A 22,554-nucleotide genomic window follows, 5' to 3' on the forward strand; every position below is an offset into this window, starting at 1 on the left:
TGGCAGAGGTGTTAAAAGGAGAAAAGGGAATGAAGGTGGGATCATGTAGGTCTATTTACTTTTTCTGATAACTCATGGCAGAGCACTTAATGTAAGTCTGTTCTTAAACCAAAATATACTGGACTGAATTCTGAAAGCATGGTTATTTGTTACATCAAATGTGTATCTCCCTGTGTGTGTGCAATTGTATTTGTGTGTACTGAAAATGGAAATGGGCCGGGCGCGGTGGCTCACGACTGCAATCCCAGTACTTTGGGAGGCCGAGGCGGGCAGATCACAAGGTCAAGAGTTCAAGACCATCCTGACCAACATGGTGAAACCCCGTCTCTACTAAAAATACAAAAAAAATTAGCCAGGAGTGGTGGCGTGTACCTGTCATCCCAAATACTCAGGAGGCTGAGGCAGAAGAATCGCTTGAACACGGGAGGTGGAGTTTGTAGTGAGCTGAGATCACGCCACTGTACTCCAGCCTGGGCGACAGAGCAAGACTCTGTCTCACAAAAAAAAAAAAAAAAAGAAAAGAAAATAGAAAAAAAATACCATAATCTTAGCCTCCTAAGATAATTATTCTCATTTCATAGATTCCCGAATTATTTTTATACATATGCAAATACTTTTAAAACCTACTACAAAAGCATAGCTATATAATTTATATGTAATTTTATATTTTGCTTTTTCTATTTAACATACTAAAGCATTTTTCCATATAAGTATGTCTAATGGCTATCTAATATTCCACGAAGTCATAGTATCAGTAGCCATTTTATTATCATTGAAAATTGAGCCTATTTTAATATGTAAAATTATGTTAGAGCATGTTGGCATCCATGAATATGGGTATGTACAGTATTTCAGATATGACAGCTAGAGGCTCAGTTTGTTAGTGTTTCTATTTGCCATAACTCTTTATAATGTAAAATTTCACATCTCTGGACTGAAGTTTTCTGTGTTAAATAAACTTCATTAAAATAAAAGATTTATAAAATGTTGTACCTATTTTTTTACAAGGTTCCTGATAGGAAAGTCAACTTATGACTGTTGTTTGTGTTACATTTATACAACTTTCCATTGAGAGTTTGTGCCTATGGGTACTGGCCCAGGAATGTCAGCCAGGGCTGATATATGGAAAACCCACTCTGGTAAATCAGATCCCCAAATCTGTCATTTTAGTTCATAGCTTCAGGAATCAGTTTCCTCTACTTTTCACTGTCAAAAATGGATTGCTTTGGAAGACAGTAAAAATCCAAGTGCTGTTACTATTGTTTGTCAAAGTAATTGTAGAGAGTATGTCCTGCTGTGATGGGTCTTACAAAAATGCAGGGAGAGATTAGAAGTAAAAAAAAAAAGAAAAGAAAAAGAAAAGAGAAAATGCATGTAAGGCTTGATTTAGATTGATGCTACCGTTCTCTTTCCCCCATGGCTTTGCTTTTAAATACCTTCTTTGATGAATTACAGGGCTGTTAGATCCCATGGGAGATCACCTTGTCTATTCCCTTGCCTTGAAGCAAGACTACAAATCCATGCCCCAATTCTTATTTTTAAAAATCCTCCAAAGAAGTTGGTTCTTTCAGATATCCGTTTCAGATATCCGTTTCAACATTTAACACTTTCAGGAGGGTCTTACTGGGTTTACTTTTTCTTCCCACATTTGAATGTCTTTCTTTTTATTTGGATTTTAGTGTCTTCAGAAAGTCATTCCCAGCTGCCTCAAGTGGAGGTTTTTCCCCTAATTAATAAATAGTCATCACTGCATTCTCTCACTCCAAAAAAGAGATTCTGGTTCTATTTTAGGAGCCCCAATCAGATTAGAAACTACCATAGATGCCACATAATTGAGGGAATGCCCAATGCCCCGAGGGTTTGAGGGAGGAGAGAATTTGGTTCAGAAATACAGGGCTGGGTTCCAATGGTTTCTAAAGCACATGAACGTGTCCTGCAAATGTGAGGCAATATTAATAATGTTCACTGATACACTCATAAGAACAAAGAGAATGTAAATCTTACTTAAATTTATCACTTGTATGATGACCTACATTTGGAGGACAAAGATGAACTAATAAAAATAGAAATATATGGAACATGAAAGTTAATCCAAATGGATGTAGGCATTTAAGTGGTAAATCTCAGGGTTTTTTTTAAAAGGAAGGATAAGGCACAGAAGATGAGGCCAGCAGCAGTTTCCATTTGAGGATAGATGAGTCCTCAATTTTCACAGTCTCAGAATACGTTTGAATAAGTTATGCCTTAAACTCCTTGCGAGATTTTAGCTTACTATACATGAAATTTTTGTTTAGGCATGCCAGAACTTGCATTTAGGAAGAACCATTTTCATTCTCAGTTCTGAAGTCAAGCGTATGTGATTTCAACTGGAAAGGAGGCACGCTGAATGAATCATTTTCTTAGGGAACATTGACCAGAATGTATACTGAGAATGGGGGGGTGCTGGGAAACGCTGGGTCATGCCATCTTGGCCCTGAGAGGAACAATCAACTGCACGCCCCTGTTATGTTCCCAGCCTCTGCTTCTCTTCTCTCATCTGGGCACTCTAACTAATGGCTGGGCAAGTGGCTGTGCTCCACTTGGAGGAGATCACATGACATCTGAAGCATTATCTTCCTGTAGAAATGACACATGATGAACTGGTTTCTGCTCCCAGTTACTTAAGTTCTAGCCCAGGGCACTGAATTCATTATGTGCTCAACATGAGGATCTGAAAGAAGGTTTGGTGCTTGTGCTTGCGTACTGAGTTTTTCCATGAATGTATCCCCTGATGACTTATACAACACGTTTTGGTAAATACTAGTCTCAGACTCAAACCCAGTGCCCTGAGCAGCAGCCCTGGCCTAAACTATCCTTGTTAAAATTCAGCTATGATCCATCCCTTTTCTATCTTCAGGTTCAGTTCAGGTGTCTATGGAGTAGCAGTCACTGGGCTAAACCATTTCCTTCCCTCTAACATACTAGAAGAGGAAGAACTAGAATTCAAACTGCCTGTATGCTAATTTAAATAGGCACCTTTTAAAGTTATCCCTCATCACTTTTTCAGGAAAACCTTCAATCCATTTGTTAAAAGAGGAAAAGCCACCATATTTACAGGATACATTTCTTTCATAAGTTCATTACCAGGGTCCCTCATACTTTTCTTGAACATTTCCTGAACTTCCAATACTAGGAATTTAACATGAAGTCCCTGCTTTAACAGAATTTTAAAATACTAATTAACACACTTTGGAGTAAGGCAAACTTTTGATTTAAATTTCTGGCCATTACTTGTTTAGTTATATGATTCCAGATAAATTTCTTAGACTCTCCAAGTCTCAGTTTCCTCATTTGCAAATTTGACTTAATAATTTCTGTAACACAGTTTGTGAGATTTCATTGAACTAATTAGTTATTTCAGATTTAAATTAAGTTTGTCCATTGTTTTTCCTCTCAAGGGGACTGACCATCAATTAGAATCACAAAATTAGGAAAGTTCTGAAGAGGGAGCACAGGCCAGCAGGTAGAAGGGGTTGGGTTTGGGGGTTTGCAGTGGTGGTGAGAATCAAGGTCTTCAGAAATTACCTGAGAGGCCAGGCATGGTGGCTCACACCTGTAATCCCAGCACTTTGGGAGGCCGAGGCAGGCAGATCATGAGGTCAAGAGATCGAGACCATCCTAGCCAACAGGGTGAAACCCCATCTCTACTAAAAACACAAAAATTAGTTGTGCCTGGTGGCATGTGCCTGTAGTCCAAGCTACTTGGGAGGCTGAGGTAGGAGAGTCGCTTGAACCACAGAAGGCGGAGGTTGCAGTGAGCTGAGATTGCGCCACTCCATCTCAAAAAAAAAAAAAAAAAAAGAAAAAAGAAAAAAAAAAAGATAAATTACCTGAGAGAGGTGCTGCTGATGCAGGAAATCAGGGCTATAGCACCAGCTGATACAAAGTTTGGAGAGTCATAACTGAAAATGACAACCATTCCTCATCTAATACAGACTAGTTATGCTGCAAGATTCAGATCTAAAACAAAAAATCTTTACAAATTTAGCTAAGTTGTATGTAAAATTGGTCAAAATAATTCCTATAAAGATGACGTAAAAACCTCCAGGTAGAAATGCTGCAATTTATTCTTTAAAATAGTAAAGATTTGGATTTGAAGAAAGGATAATTTGGGGACCAAATGACAAGCATTTAGTAATTGACTCGTTTTATAAGATGTACCATGTGCTTTTTTTCTCCCTATTTTTTTCTCTCTCTTTCATGAGAGGTAGGGTTTTGGGATGGAAATTTGGGTGAATGGTCAGTGCTGCAGTTCACATCGCAGTACATTTTAGGGAACCATGCATTTTTGGTAGCTTTTTTATTATTTAAAAATTTTAAATTGTGGGCAATTCTTCACAGCTCAATACCTTATCTCAGCCAGAGGGTACTAATAAAGAGCTTATATTGCATTATGAAACACAGGGGCTTAGAAAACTCTAAGCACACAAAACATTTACTTTGCAAAGACATTTCTCATGTGTTCAAGTACCCCTAATTAAATGCTATTTGGAGAACATTAAAATACACACTTCATTGATCTTTAGTGTTTTAGGTATAATTACAGGGATGGATATTCTACTCCATGTTCCTCATTGTATTTGGCAAAAGGGAAGGTGATGAAAGAGATGGAAGACATTATTGCATTTTTCCAGGAACTTGCAATATTGTGGAATGGAATAAAGCAAAGGATGGGGAATAGAGGGACTTGAAAACAGAAGCACGTGAATTTTATATGGGATTTTTCACGCATAGGCGTATCATGGAAAGAGTGGCCCAGAAATCTTGGGAGCAGCTAAGAGGCTTGGGAATGGTGTTGAATGGATGCCAGCTGTTGCAGCCCCTGCTTGGTACTGTGTGGTGTTGTGATGTTGGCAGAATTGTTGGGAGTTTGGAGTAAGGAAACACACATGTGTAGGACATGTGTAGAGTGCATGTGTTGCAGACCAAAACGTCATCCCTAGCATAGGCCCTGTAACCTATTTCTAAGTTAGAGTAAATTTAACATGGTGGATAAGAACCTTGCAGTCAGACAAAATTCTGAATCTCAGTCCTACCATTATTAGCTACTTGGCCATAAGGAATTCCAACTTCTCTGAGTTTCAGCTTCTTTATCTATAAATTGAGAATAATAATGGTGCCTACCCCACAGTGTTGTTGTGAGTAAATGAGTTACAGACTTAGCACAGTGGTTGACTTAAACAGATACTCAATAGGTGTGAGCTTAAACATGAGTAAAGGTATATTTGTACTATACATGATTTTCCAGGAAACAGAGAGCACTATTTACCAAAAAGAAACAAAAATGGCATTTTTTAAACCAAAATTAGGCAATCCTACTGCGACACATAGGTTCCATTGCCTTTATGTCCTCTTCAAACATGACAGCAAGGCTTCAACATAAGCAAAACATCAGTGTGACACAGCTTGGAAAGTCAATGACCTTGCAAAGAGGCATACATCTCTCCTCAGATTCTAAGTTAAACATTAATGTTGATTTAATCTCAGGCAGGCATTTCAAAGGCTGCTTTCTATATTCCCTGTTTATGACTTGAGAGGCTATCCAAAAATATGTTCTAAAATAAAAACAAAGTTCCACACTCTCTACCTATTTTAATATTCTAATCTCACTCTGTTTTTGTTTTTTAACACTGAGATACAATTAAGAGCAGACTACTTCTGAGGCTATGTTGGTTTCTGAAAAACATTTTTTTCTCCTGTCTTTAAAACACTAGCAGAACATGAAAATTCAGGGAAGCACCTTGTCGGAATGTTGATTTATTCATGTAGAAATCACAGCTTAAAGTGAAGAGCAGTTGGTTAACTTGTAGCAAAACACAACCTCTGACCACATTCCAGAGTATTTGCAGCTTAGAGAATAAGAGGTTGACTAGAGATAGTTTCAAATTTTCCTTTTTGTCCTCTTCTAGAATTGTATGTGGGGGTCTTTCGCTTCACTCATAAATGTTCCCATCTGTATTCTAGTGCTATCCAGGGTCCAGAAATTTATTCTTGCATGTAACCTAGTTATAGTCCACATGAAAAGAGAAATATTGGTGTAGAAGGCTTTCAGAAGGGATGCCTGAAACAGGGTTCCATTCAAGGATGAACCGGGTCACAGAGGAGAGTGAAAATCACCTGGTGACCATTGAACAGGCCCTGGAGACAAAACTCCTTATTTGAGGAATTTAGAAGGGAGTAAGGATCACCTGGTGACTATCAAACAGGCTCTCTGGCGGCACAACTCCTTATCTGGGAAAATTAGAAGTAATTAGACTTTCCTAATATCTAAAATTGGCCTCTGGTTCCAGGCCTCTTTCAATCTTTCTAAGTAATTAAAATTTCTAAATGTCTCTGTATATAGAAATGGAAATTTAGGAGAATAGCCAGTGCCACAGTTCACATTGCAGTACATTTAGGGAGCCATACATTTTTGGTAGCTTTTTCTTTAAAAAGTTTTAAATTTGGGGCAATTCTTCACAGCTCAATATCTTTGTAATGCCATTCCAAAACTCATTTTACAACCCTTGCTGACATTAACACACCAAAATATCTACAAACATAATCATTTATCATGATCTATGTGGTTAACGTAATCCAAATTACCCTTAAGCTCCCGCCTTAAGGTCCTTGAATACCCCTATGGAAAAATCCACAGCAGTACGCTCAGTCCTCTCACTGAGGTGCACCACTGCACTCTTCTGCGGTGTTCTTTCTTTCTAATACACTTTTCCTTTTCAACCTATGCTGTTGTCGGTAAATTACCAACACGTGAGTTGACCACTTCCTGATGCCAGGGCTCTGACACTTCGCCCGACAGTCACTTCTGACAACACTGCCCTATAAGCATTTTAAAGTTGTAAGTAGATAGTTTGGCTTGAGCTGGGCTTGTGTGCCCTGGGTTCTCCCACTGTGCAATGTCCTGCTCTTTTCCAAGCCAGAAGTCTGCCAGCTCCTGAAGGCCAGGAGCAAGGCGCCCCATTGAGTACTCTGCCATCTCTGGTTTGCAATTTTGCTGTGGCCTGTCCCCGGGGGAAAATAATTGCATATGATTAATGATTTGAGAGACATTTAAAGTAGAGCAAAAAGTAAGAAGAGTGGAGATAAGCCTGGCAGTGTGACAGCCAGTGCCAGAAGTTGTTTTGCATAAAGTAGGCTGACAGGGAATTCTTCCATCAGCTTTTGAAAAAAGCTTAGGGGTCATTCCACTTTGTCTTCGGACACTTGAAATCTGGGAAGGATGGAAGGAAGTGGTGACAAAGATACTGAGATGTTCACCATCCCCGCAGAGAGAGTGAAAATACTCCTAAACTTTTTAAATGGTTCTGGAAACAATGGATTGTTTCCCCACCATAAAATAGTGAAAGTGAACAGCTACTCGATGTATCTGATTGTTTATTTTAGGAATTCATTTGGCATTGGACAGACCTATGCTTGAAAAATAACTTTTAAACTTCAAACACATAGGTACATAATTTATTTGACATTTTCCAATAACATTTAGCATATGAGGAAATGAGGCTCAGAGAGTTGATATGATTTGGATTCCAAGTTCTATGCTCATTTGATCCATGCCATACTTTCTCCTAAGAGCTAATCACTATGATGTGAAAAAGTGCTAAGACGCTTTCCTCACTTATAAGAAGCTTATATTCTATCTATTGAGACAATGAAACAGCTAAACAAGCCATCTTTTTGTAACAGCATTGTGTGGCTATGCACCTACACTTAGAGAATAAGCATGTGTGTAATGAGGTGCCAGTTGTATGGTGCAGGATAGAAAATATAGTGCCCAGGTCAAGAATCAAGGTGGTGCTGAGCATCATCAAGGAGACTAGTGAGACGGTAGGTCTCACAATACATTCCTATATAGACCATTACCTATGGTCCTGGTCATTTTAGCTTCAAAGAAGTGTGATACATATACCTACCTATGAACCAGCAGTTCAGGAGAAATGAAAGCATATGTTCACAGAAAGCTGTAGAAGTACAACAGCTTTATTCCTAACAATCTCAAACTGGAAGTAACCCAAATTGGAAAATGGATAAATCTTGATATATTCACATAATTGAATACCACTTAGCAATAAAAAGGAGTGAAATATTACTGTATGAAGAATCTCAAAAACATCATCTTGAGCTGAAGAAGCCAGACACAAAATAATATGATTCCTTGGTATATAGTTCAGAACAGGCAAGCTGATCTGTGGTAAGGAAAATCAGAACAGAAGTTAGCTCTAGGAGCCAGGGCTAAGACACATTGGAAAGAGGTATGAGGAACTTTCTGGGGTAAGAAATATTCTGTAGCTTGATCGGAGTGATGTTACACTGTGTATGGAGTTGTCAAGACTCATTGAACTGTACACTTAACATCTGTGCATTTTATTGCATGCCAATTTTATCTCAATTTAAAAAGCCATGATGTTGCTAGAAAAAAGGTCCAGAAAAGAGCAACTTGGGGAATCTCTGAGAAGCTACAGTATGAAAACAAGCTGTAAAAAGATTGGTTTTCATGTTTAAAACTTTGTTTTTACATCAGGAGAATTAAGCATAAAACTTCTTATCCCAAGGGAGAGTAGACTAGTAGAAACTGGCTGTGGAATCAGAAAAACTGGCATTTTATTCCTGAGTTCTCAGTGGCTAGCATACGTCCTAGGCCTGGGTTCCTCCTCTCTAAAAAGGGAACCTTAGTACTGCCCTTATATCAATAGAAATGGTAATAAGGAGTGTGATTTTGGAGACAAGTGTTCTGGTTTAAAGAGAGACTAGAATATTTTCAGCAAATATCCCAAAACTTTTGAAACAGCCCCAGGAAAGACATTCCCAGCATACCTGAGGGCTGTTTCACATGGGACCCCAGTCAGCCTGGAACATCACGCTTTGATGTTTGGTATCTCTGTCCCTGAAACTTTTTTAAAAACAGATTTAGGACCGGCTGTGGTAAGTCACAGTTTATGAGGCTGAGGTGGGAGGATTGCTTGAGGCCAGGAGTTTGAGGCCAAACTGGGTAACATAGTAAGATCCTGTCCCTATGAACAAACAAACAAAAAATATTAGCTGGGTATGGTGGTGCCAGCCTGTAGTCTCAGCTACTCAGGAGGCCGAGGTGAAAGGATTGCTTGGATTTGGGAGTTTGAAGCTGCAGTGAGCTATGATTGTGCCACTGTACTCCAGTCTGGGTGACAAAAAGAGACCCTGTCTCAGATAATTTATTTTAATTTTATTTAATTTAAAAATAATAAGGATAATAGAAGATAAGAAATAGCTTATTGAGAAAAATGGTATTTATTCACATACCATAAAATTCACCCATTTAAAGTGTATAGTTTGGTGGATTTTAGTATATTCACTGGATCGTGTAACTGTCATTGCTATCTAATTCTAGAAGATTTTCATCACTCCCAAAAAATCCCATACCCATCATCCCCATTCCCCATTCCCTATCCTATCCCTAGCCTTAGGCATGAATCTACTTTCTGTCTGTCTGTGGATTTGCCTATTTTGGTTCATTGGTGTTATAGCATGTATCAAGACTTCATTTCTTTTTATGTCTAAGTAATTTCTATTATATGGATATACCACATTTTGTTTATCCATTCATCAGTTGATGAACATTTTGGTTGTTTCTACTTTTTTGGCTGTTACGAAAAATGCTACTACTGTTCTTGCACATTTTCTTTGGTGTGTATACACGAATTTCCATTTTTCTTGGATAGAACTTAGTAGAATTGTTGGGTAACATGGCAACTTTATTTAACATTTTGAGGAACTGTCAAACTGGTTTCAAAAGTGGCTACATCATTTTACATTCCAGTAGCAATGTATAAGAATTCCCCATTTTTTCACATCTTTGCCAACACTTGTTATTGTCTGTCTTATTTTAGCAGAGCCTGAAACTTTGAGTTCCTTTGTGGGGTGTCAGAGCTTAGACGAGTTAATTGGTGCACAATCACTGAGGTCACACCATGGTAGCACTATCTTCCACACACATGTGCTGAGCCTTAAACTGGGTTCGTCTTTGTGAAATCTTTTTACACCCCACAGACTCTCGCACATGGGATCTAGGTTCAGATATCCACTCTTTTATTAAAACCATGTATGACAATGCCTTCTGAACACTTTGGCTGTCCCAGTGTCCTCAAAAAAGGAAAGATATAAGTCTAGCCATCAAAGAAATGCTTTTCAGCTGGCAAGGAAATAAGAGCTCTGACCAATGTTTTCAATAACAAAACCACTAATATTTTTTGAGAGTTTATCTGGTGCCAAGTATTGTTCTAAGTGCTTTACATTAATTATTTCATTTAGAGTGTGTCATAACTCATGGAGGTGAGTAAATATTAACCTCATTTTATGAAAGGATTAAGCAACAAGCCAAAGGACACATCAGTAGTAAGCGGAGTCATGGTGATACACATAGGCTGAGTAAAAATCTACCCTGCAGTTCTGTCTCACCATTAATTTTTAATTGACTGAGCTTAGTGGGTCGATTTTTTTTTTCTTTTTAAAACTGTATTTCAACATAACTATGCTTACAGAAATACACTCATATTGGTTAACAGAATGCAATTTAAGTTTAACTTATCCTACACAACTTGGACCAAAAACTTGGTACATGGTTTAAGATTTTAAAAAAGGATTTGCAATCTGCTTTATTTTTATCTGTTACAAATGTGTAAAAGATCCTCCCTCAAATGCTGCTAAAGAAGGCAGCAAGAACCTTGAGAAATTTACCTTTGGTTTGCCTCAGAAAAATAACCCGTATTGCACTGCATAAGTTTATAAAACTGGTGCAACAAAACACTGTTGTAATGTTTCAATAGAATTAGAATTAGAAAGTTCAATAACTAATAGGTATGGAAGGGACTGGGAGGGAACCTATGTACACATGTGAAACCGTAAAAGCTATCTGATTTAGTTAATATTGCATGTAGATTGTAAATCTACGCAAGCCAAGATTCAGATAATTTCTTCAATCTGAATTAACACTATCTATTCATTTCATCTGCTGGGGTCAACCAGGAAACTGGGAACAGTAGTAAGTTTTTCTGACTTATGCAAAAAAGAAAATTAAGTTTCTTCCTCAGCTTTTTGGTCCAGAAGTGACAGTATACTACAGGCAAGGTATTCCTTCCATTGTAAGCATTCATAGGGTGATATGCAATGAGGTCTATTTGGGTTTTAATTTGTAGCAGCAGTGATATGCAAAACAGTCTCCAAAGTTAATTACACATGACTTTATAAGTGACTCTGAAAAATAAAATGGCCCTTCTTAGAAGACTAGAGCAGAACATCCAGCCATATTTATAAGCCTCATCAAAAAAAAAAAAAAGCAGCCCCTTATGAATTACACAATAAAAGAAAAAAGTGGCCCCAAAATAAGAAGCAACTCTGAAGGAAAAAGGAAAAAATATAACTTAAAAAGTCTTAAAAACCAATGTGAATATAGATTCAAAAGATAGGTAAGAGATTCATTTTCATAACTACCTAAGATCAGGCTTGTCATGTATTCTAGTGTTTCAAGTTTATCACTAGTTACTACACATCAATATAAATATAACATGTTCATTTTTTGTTCTTTTATCAAAAGGGAAAATTCTAGCTTAAATTCTATCCAGTGTGGGCGAATGGGACTAGAAAACAAAAAGATGCCAACAGTTCCATGCAAATATCACATTTTTCAAATGGAAGAACTTCCAACTGGACCAGAAGTTCATACTGCTAATGTGCTTTTCACTGAAACAATTTCTAATAAGTATGAATACATGGCATTAAGGTTCACAACCTAATACAGGCCTGACAATCAAGTCCTTATTTTCTGGAAGAAGGCCTCAAGTCCAATCAATTTCCAGTAACAATGCTTTTACAAATCGATTTAATAATAAGGGGTTTTAATTTCCTTCGTGTTTTTGTTTTTAGCATTCTAGTCTTAAAGACTAGCTTAGAATTTAGCTCAGTTCCCCAGAAGGCAAATGGTTCTTCTTTTGCGGTATGAAAGAATCCACAAAAAAACCTCTTCCCCAAAATAATTCCTGATAGCCAATCTGTGCTTAAGATAAATCTTTCTCTATACAATGTTAACAGTAACTTAGGTAAAATGTCCCCATGAACATTAAAACTAGTTGTTCGAAAGATTTAACTAGCTTTATAATTTAAGTTTTAAAGCATAAATATTTGCAGCTTGATCTTCTGTTGACAGTGATCGTTGGAGCCTAGAATTCAACATTTACAATTTCCGTTCATGCACACAAAACACACACCGTTATCACACAACTTACTCCTCATGTCTTAAGAGAAGAATCTTCTGCTTTTTTAAATCTTTGGCCTCCCAGTCAATTCCATGTTTTTCCATGTTAAAAGTTTTTCCACAACTTTTAACTCAAACTTTACTCTCAGATTTTTAACAAGTTTTCCACCCACAGATTATTAATGCTTTTCCTCATCTTTCATGTTTTACTGCCAAAATCTGAAGCTGCCCTCAAAGAGATCATCAGATTAAAAAAAAAAAAAAAAAGAAAAAAAAAAAAAGAAACATAAAGTGATTATTTCAAAACAGAATATGGGAGGTCAGAATTCAAAGTTTCCTACTGGGATCATATTTTATTTTACTGCAATGAATAACTGCTATCGGTAAGAAAAATCCTATATTGGATTCTTTCGTACTCTTTGGTGCCTCGCCAAAGAACCTACAAAAATGTTTTGGAGTACATACCCTTTTTTCACACAAAGTACCCCCACAGGAACACTAGGATAGCTGCAATTCATTTGAGGCCTCACCTGTAGAAAGAGGCTATCACACAGACAGCGAGGACACCCACTAGTTTGTGGAGATCCTTGAGAAAGTATGATTTAAAAAAATATGACCTGTACTTGTTTCCCCAGCCTTCTTCACTGTATAGGAAAGTTGCAGCTGGTCTGCCAGCACTCATACTACCCCTCTTATCCTAGGTTTGCCATGTAATAGCTATGGCTTTGGAATCTCCCAAGTGATATTCTTGGAGGAATAATTATGTCTCCTAATTCCAGGCTTACACTTTCCAAACACATCGCTTACTGTTGTGTATGTGCAGATGATGCATTTGTAGACTCGCTCATTATCCCCAGCTCTGGTGTGGCGTTTCAGGTGTGCAGTATAGGGATCATATCGATTGGTATTGTAGCCACAGCGGTCACAGCGAATACGGACCTTGGAGAAATCTCCCTCTTCTGCAGTGGAAGAGCCAGATTCCCTGGCTTTTGCTTGCTTCTCCGCTCCTCCTTCCCTTCTTTCTCTTTTCCTTTTTCTTTTTTTTTTTTTTTTTTTTTTTGAGACGGAGTCTTGCTCTGTCGCCCAGGCTGGAGTGCAGTGGCGTGATCTCGGCTCACTGCAAGCTCCGCCTCCCGGGTTCACGCCATTCTCCTGCCTCAGCCTCCCGAGTAGCTGGGACTATAGGCGCCCGCCACCACGCCCGGCTAATTTTTTGAATTTTTTTTTTTTTTTTTTTTTTTAGTAGAGACGGAGTTTCACCGTGTTAACCAGGATGGTCTCCATCTCCTGACCTCGTGATCCACCCGCCTCGGCCTCCCAAAGTGCTGGGATTACAGGTGTGAGCCACCGAGCCCGAGCCTTTTTTTTTTTTTGACGGAGTTTCGCTCTTGGGTAGGCTGGAGTGCAATGACGTGATCTTGGCTCACTGCACGCAACCTCAGCCTCCTGGGTTCAAGCGATTCTCCTGCTTCAGCCTCCCGAGTAGCTGGGATTACAGGCATGTGCCACCACACCGGACTAATTTTGTATTTTTAGTGGAGACAGGGTTTCTTTATGTAGGTCAGGCTGGTCTCGAACTCCCCACCTCAGGTGATTCTCCCACCTCGGCCTCCCAAAGCGCTGGGATTACAGGCATGAGCCACCGCGTCCGGCCTCTCCGCTCTTCCACAAAAAATTTCTTGGCACTGTGAACTCTGAGGCGATGCACAAACCGTTCTTCAGATTCTGCTTCATATTGGCATGACTTACAGCAAAAGGATTTGGTCTTCGAGTTCTTGCCGTTGTCCTCTGTTCCAGGTGTTTCAGGAGGAAGCTCTTTATTTGAGCTGTAAATCTCTGGAGCAGCTGATGCCTCAAATACAGGCTGAAGTTCTACAACGCTGAGTTCCAAACGTCTCAGCCCATGAGGTTCACCTTTTATTTCAGCACTCTTCAAGTCCCCCTCCTTCTTCACTATCTGAAAAGTTGTTATCCCCAACAGGCATCAATTTTGCCATCTGCCTTTCTTCACGGACCGGGTAATCACAGCAGCTGCCATTTACTTTCCCAGTGAAGGCCACATTTGCCAGCATGACAGGCTGAGGTGCGCCCAGTTCAGCTTTAGAGAGATCATGCAAGTCATACATGCCGTTAGGCAAGGCCATTCCAACGTCGCCATTGCCGGTAAACAGCCCTTCTCCAGAAGACTCCCCCATCACCTGGGTGGCCATAACTGTAATCACGCAGGCTGCGTTTGGGCTTCTCCAGCTGCCCCCGAGTCCCTCTGACCACCCCCGGGTTCGCCCAACACCCAGGGCCAGGCGCCCTGGAAGTTTGCAAACTTCACTCCCCCCACGGCGTCTGGCAGGACTCCAGCCTCAGCCCTGCAGGCTGGGGAGGTCGGGTGGCCAGACGTGGGGGGGTCTATCTTATTCACCACTATATACCCTGAAATTAGCACAATACCTGGCTTATAAAAGAGGCTTAATATATGATGATGAATCAATGAAAGAATGAATAAATAAAATTAATTTGCAGTATTTAAAAGTTCTTGTTCATAATTGGCAATAATTTAATCATGTTTAAAGCAAGTAAGTTTGTGTCTGTGTATGCTTCCTCTGTCGAATTCTTTATTTAAGCTCTTGTTTTTCAGCGAGTCCTCATTCTCCTCCCTTATTCTGTAGTACAACTAGTACAACTCAATCACTGACATTTCATCTAATTGCAGAGTAACAGATTGTAATGGATTAAAGATTTCACAGCACAAACATTTGGCCTGCTCAAAGGTAGGTAGGAGTAAGACAGAAGGTAAAAACATCTCATTTGAAGATTCACAAACAAGATAAAAAAATTGCTCCCAAGCATGTGATGAACTCAAGAGAAAAGATTACATTTTAAAAGGTTTAAATCCATGGAAGACAGAACAAAGCATTCTCCTGCGTTGCTCACATTGCTTCCCACTCAAAACCCTCTTCATTATTTCAATAATATGAAAAACCAGATGTAAACAAGACTGCTCTTGTCTACATCATTGTTCTCATTCTCCTTTTGTTTTATATTTGTTCCCATTTCAATACCCACTCCTCACTTTCTGCTCTGCCAGCCTATATACAGGAAATCCAGGCTCCCAAAACCACTTTGCTCTGCTTTATTTAAAATTCAACTGAAAACTCTCAGTCCTTTTATTCTTTGGATAAAAAGAAAACCTAATACTTACATTGGTTTCTATTCAAACAATTATATTTTCTTCGTACTACTTGTATCAGAATTTATATCTCCTAATGAGAATGTTCCCCATAGCAAATCATTTGAGAGACCATGTAATGATGTTAATGCTCAAAGCATTTAGGACAGAGTCAGAATATAAACCTCATAAGAACATCCATCTCATTACTTTCCCACAGTAATTACAACTGTTTTACCCAATTCGATCATCAACTAATAGCCTGTATTTGACCCTCCATAGTTATGGCCATTTCAGTGAAATTTACCTTTTCAAGACAAAGACAAATCATTATTGAGAACAGATAATGTATTATACACTGAGAAAGATATTTGGAGAGAGGGACTGGAATTCAAAAATATTTGGGGATACCACAGTGCAACTGGAATAACTGTATCTTTCAAAGATGACTCTCTCAAAGGTGATAGAACATTAGAAGGCATGTTTGTTAAATTCTAATTTGTTCAACCAATCTACTGAAAATATTTAAGCACCTTGGATGTTGCAGTCACAGTGCAATGTGCTAGGCATAAGTACATAAACAAAACAGACAATATCGTTGCCCTCTCTTAGTGGCAATATGGCAGTGTAGAGAGAAAATGGGTTTGGGAGCCAGACAGACCTGAAAAGACCAAGAGAGACTCTTTACAGAAGGTGGTGTGGGCTGGGTGCTGTGGCTCATGCGTGTAATCCCAGCACTTTGGGAGGCTGGGGCAGGTGGGTCACTTGAGGTCATAAGTTTGAGACCAGCCTGGCCAACATGATGAAACCTCATTTCTACTAAAAACACAAAAAATAGCTGGGCATGGTGGCAGGCACCTGTAATCCCAGCTTCTTGGGAGGCTGATGCAGGAGAGTCGCTTGAACCCAGGAGGCAGGGGTTGCAGTGAGCTGAGATCACACCACTGCACTCTAGCCTGGGCGATAGAGTGAGACTCAATATCAAAAAATGGAAAGTGTAGGCTTTTAGAACTGTGTTTGAATTGTAGTTATGGCATTGCCTGTGTAAACTTGGACACATTACTTAAACTTTCCTGGGTCTCAGTTCCCTTCCTTCCCTATTTTGTAAAACAGACTTGATAATGCCAATTTTGAAGAATGTTACGATTTTTTTTTTTTTGTCAGCATGCAGTAGACTCTCAGTAAATGGTAGCTATTATTTGTGTTTATAGCATAGGTAGAGAAGTTGATATAAGCTTTAATGAAGATGAACTTTGGAAGCTAGAGAGCCAGGCTGTCAGCCCAGACCTTTGGGTGGTTATCACTGTGACAAGGAAGGCAGGTGCAGTAGGCTCAAGTATGACAATGGGAGGGAGAACAATGGAAGGCAGCCAAAGTGCATTTTGAAAGTGTCCAGGGTCTCTCCTCACTTTAATTGTTGCTTCAAATTACAGTCTAATTTATATTACTTTTCTAGGGAATTTAAAATAAAAAATATTGGATTTTTGTTTAGAAACTCTGAAGTGAGAATTTGGATTTCTTTTACCTGTGTCTGAAAAGTCTTTTTAATCAGAAAGGCAAGCAAATTACAGTCCTACATACTAGAGAGATATTCCAAGTTATTTGCTTTTTCCTATCATGTTCTTGGAAACCACATCATGAAGTGGATAACATTTATTATGCATAAGAATACAATTACAACTGGTGACAGAAATTCTAACCAAAGACTCAAACTCAAACCACAGCTATGGCCCAAGATACCATAAAAAATAAAACACATTTATACTTCTGTAGCAGTTTAAAGGGAAATCAATATGTTCCAAGTCTCATGATATGGACACATAGATACTAGGTACACTAATATATATTATAGTTTTAATATACTATAAAATAATTCAATACTACTAAACGATATCTACTATATTATAAAATTGATTAACACCAAATATTCTAGGCATGATAAACTTAGATTTTGTTCCCATTCTTTGAGTTCTCCCTAGAACTAAATCTTTTGCATTTTCCTCTGGATCAATTTCCATGACGTAGGCAGAGACTTACACCATAGCTTTAAGTCTTAAATTTAAACAAAAGTTAAATTAAGGTAATCTATGAACTCCATGTGCCTTATGGAAACAGGATGAAAAAAGAGGGTTACAGAGAGGGAGACACTGAATAAGCCTTTAATAAACAAAAGTTATTGAGACAAAATCTATTATTTTCAAAACCAGAATCAAAAACAGTAACAAGGTTGATTTTGCTAAGCATCTGTACTGCCTCTGTCTTTAAAGAAACATACCAAAAAAATCCCAAAGAGGCACTAAACTATTTTCAGCATTCAGAGCTAGGACATTTTGCTCCTCAGCTTTCAGAATACTTTAACCATCGTTTGTAAAATAAGAACACAATGACTATTAACACGGACTTTAAAAAGGGCATTTGGAAACATTTCCTACTGTATAATAAACATGCATTCAAACTCCATTCATTCATTCAAAAATATTTTTGCACGCCTACTGTGTTCTTGCCTCTGTGATTAACCTTGGTGAGGAACCATAGAAATGGCTGCTGCCTGGATGGAGTTTCAGTCCAGTGGGGAAGATAGACAATGACAAAGTAAAGAAGAACAAATATAACTTCCTGAAATGCTATGGATGCAAATTAATGTTTTTGTTGCATTTCTTAAATGTTGTGAATGACCAGGAAGGTTCTTATTGGCATCCATGTTTAGAATTCCAGCAATTAACCTTTTATAAGGATTTCCAATCAGGGCAGTGATTGGTGGGTGGAGATTCTTGGAGAGCATAGTTGCCATCTGATTGCTAAATGTACTTAGAAACAGCATCACTTCTTTCATGATCCTTGGGCATGAAAGATGCCATAAGGAATAATGACTTTAACTCACTCTGAAGAAGTACCAAGGAATTGACCATTGGAGGTTAAAAAACTGTTGCCATTTGATTGAATATGTATTCTTCACATGCTTTTCTGTGAAGTAAATGTTTTTCTAATTAGGCTTAAAAATGTGAAATTTTCTTGCAAAATTGATTTTCCATTAAGGTATTAAAATAGTTTCTCTTCCCTTCTGCTTGGATACTAATTAAATTATGTTCCAACTTGTTTTAATTCTGCAATCAATTTTTTTTCCATTTGCACTAGATTACAGAATCTCATTTAAAAATCACTCTTTACCAAATTTTACACAAAGCAGAGGTGATAGACTTATTCTCTAATGGAAACAAGACAATAAAACAGTAACTGCTCAAGTCATGAGGGCTTGCAGCATGTCAGGGTGGAATGTTAAAAAAAGGCTTAGTTTTTTTTTCTGCTGCTATCTATTCCTTATGCTGTTTTTAGAGATAACAAATATCTCTCTATATAGTAGAAGGCATGGAGATAAAAATAAATTTTAAAAATGGAATGAAATGTTAAAATAAAAAGGGTTTAAATAGTTTGATGATCTATCTGATCCTGGGGTACAGAACTGAGACAACTTAAAATTGGACATAAGTGAAATTTATAAGAAGGGAAAAATGGAGTCATAGCTGTTGATTGCAATGTTTGAAATAAGTCAAAATTTTAAATAGATTATTCTAAAACGATAAAGATTGGTTTCAGGTTTGACTTGCGTATACCATAAATACTTATTTTTTGAAAGAATAAAAAGAAGAAAATCTCGAAGATTCAACTTAGACAGCTTGGGGCTATACATACTGGTAGCCTTTTGCACATTGAAGAATTGTATACCGATTACCAAAGATGATTTTGAAGCCATATACTGAGAAAGAAAAAAATTAAGAAACAACAGTTTTATATATAACCATCTCTAGGAACTCAGAGGATACATATTTCTGTTTTAAAGAAACAAAAATAAGAGAAAGGTTGACCTGTCTCCAAGGTCAAATTCCACCTTCATCTGTTAGAAGGTGGGGAAGTGGAGGAAGAAAGTAGTCGACCATGCATCGTTAAAAAAACAAACTAGCAAGTGAATGGAACCAGTGAGGTGGCTTTGATTGTGTAAATTTGCAGAACATGATCAAGCCAAATGGAAACCTCACCAGTAATATTTCCACCTGGGGACAGAATCAAATAGTGGGAACCATGTGCTTTTGCTGTTGCTCTTCCTAGTACAGCTTATCTCTTCCACATTACTTCCTTTTAAACATGGGTCTAATCACTTCCAAATGAGCTCTTACACTATCCATGTTCATTCCCATTTCTTTCTAAATTGCTTACACATTATTTAGTCACAAAAAATAGGACATAATCCTTTAAGCTACACAATTACTTCATCATCTTATGACTTATAGTTGTCAACTTTCTGGCAACAAAACCTGACTGCATTTAATTAACATCACAGAGTTGGCTGTCAGTGGGTCTGATTTAACCTGTTTAAATCCAAGTCTCTGGCAGAACAGCTTACTCTGATTAGCAGTACTGTTTCTAGATTCCAAAGCTGTTCCTTGAATTCCTTTTTCTCACTTTCTTTGATATCTTTCATCTCATTATGACATTAAAAATAACGCTTAACACTGTTAGATGAAAGCAAAACTAAAATCATGAACAAAATTGCTCATGTAAAGTGGAAAAACAATTTCTTTAAAATCAAAAATCTAAAAGTCAATCTAAGACTTCAATTTATTCACACAATTATAATTTTCTGCAATTAATGGACAGTGGCATGCAAAGTTAGAGCACATATCATTGAGAATATATAATTCTTCATATATAAAATGTAATTGGAATCTTACTTCCTTTATTATGAAAAAGTTTCTAACTGGGTCTAGTCATCTAGAGATACTTTGTAAGCTAGACATCTGTCTTATACAGTTTTTTATAACCTATATCTTGATAAAGAGAAATAGTCCAACTGAAAACCAAAAATTTCTATTTCTGAGTAGAAATCAAAGAGGAAAGTCTCTAGAGTTTTACAAGTGTAATGATAAAATTAATATTTCCCATTAATAACTCTTACAGATACTCAGTAAGCGCAGTGGTGAGAAAAAGGATGGAGAAGTAGATAAAAATAGAGGGACACAACAAATGAGGAGATGAACACACAAAATGGGGAAAGAGAACACACAAAATTAACCAAGAAAAAGGTACGAGAGAGCTCTCACTTAGTGAACATTTACCATATGCCAGACTCTATGCTGGGTACTTCACATTCTATTCTATTTCATCGGTAAGTAAGATAAGGGGCAAATCATGTTAGGCCACTTTCTAGGTTAAAATTCTGAATGGGCAGTGTACCTAACCCCCTAGATTCTAGAGCGAAACCTGTCAACTTGGTGTTAAGTTTCAAATTCTGCTTGTACTCAAAGATTTATGAAAGAAGAAACTTGCTCAATGGTCTACATTCCCTTAACTCAGAAAAAAAAAAATGCACAATTTTTCAGAAACCCACTGGGTGTGATCTGGGATGTCATTACCACCCGATAATTATCCAGGTGAAGGTAATAAGTGTGAGCCATGCACCCTGCACAGGTGGGCATTGTGAAGTACCAGTGGTTCATGTTCTCATATTCAACGAACAAGCCAACCAAACACCAGCCAACTAATGAAAACCAATCAGTTAATAAACATTTGTTATGGTCCTACTTTTCCCCCCAAACAATTTACACAAAGTCAAACACTTCAATAAAATATTCAATGAAATATCTCACTACTTTGTTAAATAATTATGAACACTGTAATTGAATGATTGAATTTTTTTCATTAAGATGTCTGTAACATTACTATTAGTTCACTTATAGGAAAGAACTATCCATAAAATCATATGATTTTAAAACTCAGTATTTTTCTTGGGTATTCTTGAATATCCACAGTAGGGCTAAATCTGTCTCAATGTCTAAGAAAGGTTAGTCAACATTCTTAGATATTGAGATGGCATGTGTGTATATATATATAAAATATGTATACATGAATATTATATACAAAAATACTTAAAGCTCTGCTTTCTTTTTGGAAAGTATAAGTATATATACTTTTTTTTCCCCCAAAAAAGCAAAGCCTAACTTAAGTATTTTTGACTCATTTTGTAAAATCAAATATCAAATAGCAATTTTAGAGTGAAAACTTCAGTTTCATCATGGGAATTAATAGGCCTGTTCTAAAACCTCATTTCATCATATAGGGGGTATAAAGTTCATAGCTTCAGATTGGTCACAGCAGACCTTAGGCTGAGAGAATTCCCAGGTGATGGACTTAACTGAGTTTCTCTGAAGGTCTGACTCTCTCCATGATCTCCCTGGGGACCCCAAGAGGCCAGGGAATCCTAGGGACCTGGAGATCCTAAATGACTGAGCGGTCAGCCATCCCTTGGGTAATTACAGCTGTATGTCAGGAACTAAAGAGTGACTGGGAAAGGAGTTGTTTTAGGAATTTGGAGAAGCTACGGGTTGTTTGCTTTTCTAGTATTGGTCCACTGAAATGTTTGCAGAGAAAAATGCTGGTGCCAGGCAGGCATTGCATAATCAGATACAATTGATTATTATGAAGCTTAAATGCACTAAACATATTGAACTTCCCTTTTTAAGTCACGGAAAAATACTGGGCTAAACTATTAAAACTGGGGATAAACAATGTGAGGAGTAGCATAAAATGTGAGTCATTTAAAAAATGGATTTAATATCAGGCTTTGTGAATTATATTTGATGTTTCACCAATTATGCTCTCATATCTTTAGGAGAAACAATGAACTGTCTGTGATATGAAGAAACAATCAAGGAAAAAGTACCACTTTATTTCTGTGTAATAGCTACGTAACCTATGCAGAAAACACAAAATGATTGTGGAAAAATATGAGAAATAAAATAATTTTTCATTATCCTTTTAAAGCAGTAGTTTATGAGTGTGTGTGGCCTTTTGTAAGCTTTTAGAAAGAGTTCCTGTGTGCATGTGCGTTTGTTTGTGTCCAGGGTTGCTGTTTCTAGATCCAGTATACAAATTTCTCTCTCTCCTTTCAAATAACACCCAGAAGACCTGTACACTTTTTAACAAAGTGGTGCAATGCCCTTGGCCCTATTTTACCAGCTCTCAACAGCTAGAGGCCTACACCCCCCTTTGTAAAGAGTATTTCTCAGTAAGTTATTATATGAGCAGCAACTGGCGAGTACAGCTTGTGATGTTAGAAATGCTAATAATTGCCTTA

At 37.7% G+C, this 22,554-nt stretch overlaps 1 protein-coding gene and 1 pseudogene across 4 annotated transcripts in view; both read right to left on the reverse strand.

Moving 5' to 3' along the window:
* LOC105473309 (synaptotagmin 1) overlaps positions 1–22,554 on the reverse strand; it is a 593,369-nt gene that overhangs the window by 135,048 nt on the left and 435,767 nt on the right. The gene's annotated exons all lie outside the window — the stretch shown is intronic.
* Positions 13,785–22,549, reverse strand: LOC139356696 (RE1-silencing transcription factor-like; annotated as a pseudogene).

The sequence above is a fragment of the Macaca nemestrina genome, chromosome 10 (assembly GCF_043159975.1).
Source record: "Macaca nemestrina isolate mMacNem1 chromosome 10, mMacNem.hap1, whole genome shotgun sequence".
In the NCBI taxonomy this organism is placed as follows: Eukaryota; Metazoa; Chordata; class Mammalia; order Primates; family Cercopithecidae; genus Macaca; species Macaca nemestrina.